Source organism: Equus quagga, chromosome 5 (genome assembly GCF_021613505.1).
Source record: "Equus quagga isolate Etosha38 chromosome 5, UCLA_HA_Equagga_1.0, whole genome shotgun sequence".
NCBI classification, from domain to species: Eukaryota; Metazoa; Chordata; class Mammalia; order Perissodactyla; family Equidae; genus Equus; species Equus quagga.
Window position 1 is genome coordinate 17633060 of NC_060271.1, and position 5976 is coordinate 17639035.

A 5976-nucleotide genomic window follows, 5' to 3' on the forward strand; every position below is an offset into this window, starting at 1 on the left:
CTACCTCACAATTCAGGGCTGCCTCCTTGAGTCTCAGGGCCTGTAAACGACAACAAACGGGCCTTAGAACAGAAAAGACCCTTCTCCTCCATTTGGGAGGGAGAAGCATAAACAGACTACTTGATCCCTAAAGGGGATTAAGAATCTCTGACCACTAAAACTCAGGACCAAACTTATTAATGTTTCAGAATGGTCACAGCCTTCACAAGTCTTAAAGGAAGGGCGCTATTAATACATTCTGAGTTACACGGAAAAGTTACCACCCACTGTCCTTACCCACTGAGACGAGGTTTCTAAAGTTCTCCAGCATCACATCCCAATACAAGGTTCTCTGATCACAGTCAAGCAGCTGCCACTCCTCTGGGGTGAAGTCCACAGCCACATCCTGGAATGTCACTGATCCCTGTAACAGCACATTGCTCTTCAAACTAAAGTGTGCATCATTTGGGGACTTGCAAGAGAATCATGGCAGCCTCTTATGATCATATCATATTCATTGTTGAGGTTTCAGAAAGTTACATATGATAAGTACTGTATGCTTTATTCAGAGATATACTTTTTGAGAGAAACAAAAATCTTTTTTTCTTTTTTTAATTTTTATTTTTTTCAGATGTACATTATGCTGAGTGAAATAAGTCAGAGGGAGAAAGTCAAATACCATATGATCTCACTCATAAGTAGAAGATAAAAACTACAAAAAAAAAAACCCAAACACATAGCATTGGAGATTGGACTGGTGGTTACCATTGGGGAAGGGGGGAGGGGGGAGGGCAAAAGGGGTGATTAGGCTCACATGTGAGGGGATGCACTATAATTAGTGTTCGGGTGGTGAACAAGATGTAATGTATACATAAACAAAAATCTTATTAGAAATATTCAACTAGTGCCAGGACAACAACTGGATATCCACATGCAAAAGAATGAAGTTGGACCCCCTCTCCCCTACACCCCTCACGTCTTATATAAAAAACGAACTAAAAATGGATCAGAGACCTAAATGTAAGAGCTAAACCACAAAATTCTTAGAAGAAGACATAGGAGTAAATCTTTGTGACCTTAGATTATTACGCAGTGGTTTCTTAGATGTGACAGAAAAAGTATAAGTGACAAAACCAAAAAAAGATAAACTGGAATCCATCAAAATTTAAAAATTTTGTGGTTCAAAGGACACCATCAAGAAAGTGAAAAGACAACCCACAGAATGGGAAGAAATATTTGCAAATTATGTATCCGATAAGAGATTTGTATGTAGAATTAAAAAAGAACTCTTACAAAACAACAATAAAAAGACAACTCAACTTAAATATGGGCAAAGGATTTGAACAGACATTTCTCCAAAGACATCCATGGTCCACAAGCACACAAAAAGATACTCAACATCATTAGTCATTAGTAAAATGCAAATCAAAACCACAATGAGATCATCTCTTCACATCCACTAGGATGACTAAAATCAAAGACAGACAATGACATGTTTTTGGCAAGGATGTGGAGAAAATGGAATTCTCATACATTGCTGGTGGGATTGTAAAATGGTGCAGCAACTATGGAAAACAGTTTGGCAGTTCCTTAAAATGTTAAACGTAGAGTTACCATATGATCCAGCAATATGTACAGACCCAAGAGAAGTGAAAACATATGTTCACAAAAGAAACCTGTACACAAATGTTCATAGCAGAATTATTCATAATAGTCAAAAAGTGGAAACAGTATGGTTATCTATCAACAGATGAGTAGAATAACAAAATGAAGTATATCCATGTGATGCCATATCATTTGGGAATAAAAAGGAATCTACAACATAGATGACTCTTGAAAAACTGTGCTGCGTCAGTCAAAAGATTACATATTGTATGGTTCCATTTGTATGAAATGTTCAGAACAGGCAAATCCATAGAAACAGAAAGTAAATTAGGGCTGAGGAGGGGAGGAATTGGAAGTGACCACTTACAGGTGTGGGGTTTCTTTTGAGGGTAATGGAAATGTTTTGAAATTAGATAGCGGTGATGGTTTCACAATTTAGTGAATATACTAAAAACCACTCAATTGTATACACTTTAAATGTGTCAATTTGTAATATATGAATTATTACATATTCTCAATATATGTATATTGAGTAAAAACTCATTATTTTAAAATACTGCTTATATGTTCTTCATTCACTCATGAAATATTTAATGAGGACCTACTAGATACTATAACAGTGATACAAAAATAATTAAAATCATGTTTAATTAACTTAAACTGAAATTTAAAAAGCTTGTGGCTACATGTCTATCACAAAGAGATAGTTAAGACCACATAGAGCAGGGGTCAGCAAACTACAACCTATGGGCTGTCCTCCTGTTTTTGTAACTACAATGCTCCTGGAACATAGTTACACCCATTCCTTTACTTCAGCTACAAGGGCAGAGTTGAGTAGTTGCCACAGAGGCTATATAGTCTTTAAGCCTAAAATATTTACTATCTGGACGTTTAAAAAGTTAAGAGACTAGGTAGGGTTTATCCCACGAATACAGAGTTCAATATTGGAAAATGTATTAGAAGTTCTCTAAACTGCTATATTAAAGAAGATAAATGATTTTATTGACAGCTATAAAAAAAAGGATATGAGGAAAAAAGTTCCCAATTTATGAAAACAATCTTCACAAGCTAAATATCCTTAACTTGATTAAAAACGAAACCAAAAAACAACTATATACCAGAATACAAGAGGAAACAGTGAAACACTGGAAGCATTCCCATTAAAATTGGAAGAAAAAAGATTCTGGCCAGCAATTACATTCAAAATTATAGTCCATTGCAATAAGACAAGAAAAAAAAATGGAGACTTACATATTGGGCAGTAAGAAACAAAATTCCATTTGAAGAGTATACGATTGTCTACCTAGAAAATCTACAATCAACTGAAAAATTCTTTGACTTAGTAAGAGTTCTGTAAGTTGACATAAAGTCAAATAGATAAATTCATACTTTCCTATACGCCAGAATAGTCAATTAAAAAATATAATGAAAAAAGATCCATCCCATTCTCATCAACTTAAATCATATGTAAGAACAAACATTATAAGAAATTTACAAGAGTTACAATAATAAACCTATAAAAATGTAATGAAGGTTATAAGGAAAATTGAATAAATGGAGGATTCATTACTGAAAAGTTATGAATTCTCTCCAAATTAATCTAAAAGTGTAATGCAATCACAATAAAATATTTAATACACTCTTTTATGGACCTTGACAAACTGATTTTAAAATTCACATGGAAGAGAAAATGCTCAAGACTAGCTGGATACTCTGGAAAAGGTACCAGGTTTACTTATGGATGAACATTAAACAGGCTATGTAGGTGGACTTACAAATTGAGTTCATACAGTGCTGCTTGGCACCGTGTTCTCTGCTTGCTCTAGGGAACACTCAAAGTCATAGGAAATCTGATGTTACATTTATCACAGGGTCGTTGCTGTGAATGTTATTTCTAACATTATCTCTATGAAAACCCATTATAAGATATTTTCTTCAGAGAATTATGCCAGGAAAAACTTTACCTATTTGGGGAATTGTTTTCCTTTCGCCTCATAGACAATGCCAATACTTTAACTTGTTGGCTATCCATTTTCTATGATCACCAGAAAGACTGAGTACACATACACAGCTCAAATTTATTCCAACTACGTACACACCTTATGACCTGGCTATCAACTTATCAACTTTCTAAATTCCCTTTTGGATCTGATCTAGTCAATCTACATTTTCCCTGAGTGTACCTTTCCTTTTTATGTGGATTTTCCAGAGATTTGAATGACTGAATAAACGGATATCTTACCTGGAAGTTGATCATTTTCTGAAGCTCTTGCACAGAGATCTATGAAAGTACAAATAGGGAAAAAAATAGAAACACATTAAAATCCAGGACTGCAATGTAGAACTCTGCTCCATCAGAACAGAATCACCCACATTGCAGCCTCAGAAAATGCCACCTAGTGGGAGAATGACATTTCTAACAAGTCAGAACAGTCCATATGTTATAAGCACTGATCTCTACTTGTGATCCTCTTTTGAATATATAGAGTTTAGATAAGGATATTGTACATTTCTGTCCTACTGATCTTACAGCAAGTTGGTAACCTTTGAACCAGTCCTCTTTTTTCCTCCCAGAAATCTACCTTAAGAAAATAATAATGAATCAGTTAAAAGACTAACTAAAAGCCTGATCTCTGAAGCTCACTATCTCTAGAAGTCATTCCATGGGGCCAGCCCGGTGGCTCACCGGTTAAGTGTGCACATTCTGCTTTGGTGGCCTGGGGTTCGCTGGTTCGGATCCCGGGTGCGGACATGGTACTGCTTGGCAAGCCATGCTGTAGCAGGCGTCCCACATACAAAGCAGAGGAAGACGGGCATGGATGTTAGCTCAGGGCTAATTTTCCTCAGCAAAAAGAGGAGGATTGGCAGCAGATGTTAGCTCAGGGCTAATCTTCCTCAAAATAAATATATAGAAGTCATTCCTGCCGGTCTTTCTCTGGTCTCTCCTCTGAAGCTGGGGTAAGAGATCTCAAACTAGGTTGAGCTTTCTTGAGAAGGCTGGACCCAGGAACATTTTTTTTTGTTTTTTTAACTCGAAGCCTTCAGTTTTGACTCCAAATCTGTTTCTCTCTCTCTCTGGGAACTCACCATCTCCTTGAGGCCAGTCTGGGCTTTTTGACATTCTAACCAGCAGTGCTGGGGCCCTAGAAAGGCTAAAATGAACAAGAGGGACTCACAGCTTTATTTACACGGTCTCTTTTTAAAAAAAAGTAACAAAGCGAAATTTACACAGCATTCATTGCTCAAATATTTCAAAAGGAGAATAAATCCAATTCCGTTTTTTGCAGAGTGCTCTTGCAAAACAGAAGGAAATTAAGAGAAAACTCATCTAGGTTTCAATCTCAGCTCTTTTACTTACTAAGCTGTGTGAGTCTAGACAAGTAACTTCACCTCTCAGCTTCAGTTAATTCATACGCAAAACGAAGACATTTACTTCAGATGATTCAGATGTAAGAATGCCCTAAGAAGAGTGCCTAGCAGTTTCTCTAGAAATGCTTTCCTCCCAGATCGCTTGAAATGGTTTATTATTTCCTGTTGTCTGGTGGGGCCAACGGTGCTCCTGTAACCAGGAAAGGTACAGTTTGAAGCACAGACTCCTACAGATTCACCTGTGCCTACAAGGGCAGGGACGCAAACTGAGCCCGCCCCAGCCCCACCTGGGATCTGAGAAACCACGAATGGCAGGCGGAGCTGTGCTCTTGCTTTCTCTGAATCACTCCAGAACCGGACAGACCCACACATGAAAACACGAAGTCATCGCACGTGGGGGTTGTGAAGTTTTATCCTCGGTTGAGTATGCCAAAAAACTGGTCCCTGTCTTTCTCCCCGCCCTTCCCTTACGTCCCCCGAGTCCGGCAGAATCCTACCTGAGAACTTTCACCGCCAGGCTCCCAGCTCGGGCTCTAAGCCTGAGGCCAGGCTACAGAGATGTCCCAGAGAGACTCCGCGAGTAACCCCCGTTCTCACTGCACTGAGCGCTGGTTTGAAGATTACAGAAGACCAGCTACCGCCCCACTGCGCGTGTGCGGAAGTAATTACCCACCCAGAGTTCCCAGGCTCCCCTGCTGCGCAGGCCATCAACCGGAGACTACATTTCCCATAAGGCCGGTGGAGCTCGTTTACGGAAGGCGTCAGAGGCTTCTCCCTTTTTTCGGGGAGATTCCTGGGTTGGTGTTTCCGGGGCTGCTTTGAGAGCCACGGTCGTTTTCGAAAGGGAGGTGTTAATATCATTTTCGTTTAAAAAGATAGACAACAGAAAATCTAAATCAGCTGTATGCTAAGAGAATAATTTTCCCTTACTCAGTTTAGTTTCTTCTAGCAATGCACTAGCTTAGGCCAGGGAGATGAAGAGGACCCAACAAAGACTGAGAAGGCTTAATCCGTGAGGTAAAT

The 5976-nt window shown here is 38.7% G+C and overlaps 1 long non-coding RNA gene across 1 annotated transcript; it reads right to left on the reverse strand.

Moving 5' to 3' along the window:
• LOC124240245 (uncharacterized) lies at positions 1-5592 on the reverse strand. Its single transcript, XR_006888815.1, has 4 exons — positions 5451-5592; positions 3827-3865; positions 277-403; positions 1-40 (listed from the first exon to the last, which is right to left on the reverse strand). It is a non-coding gene; the product is annotated as an uncharacterized LOC124240245 (long non-coding RNA).
• Between the last annotated feature and the right edge of the window lie 384 nt (positions 5593-5976).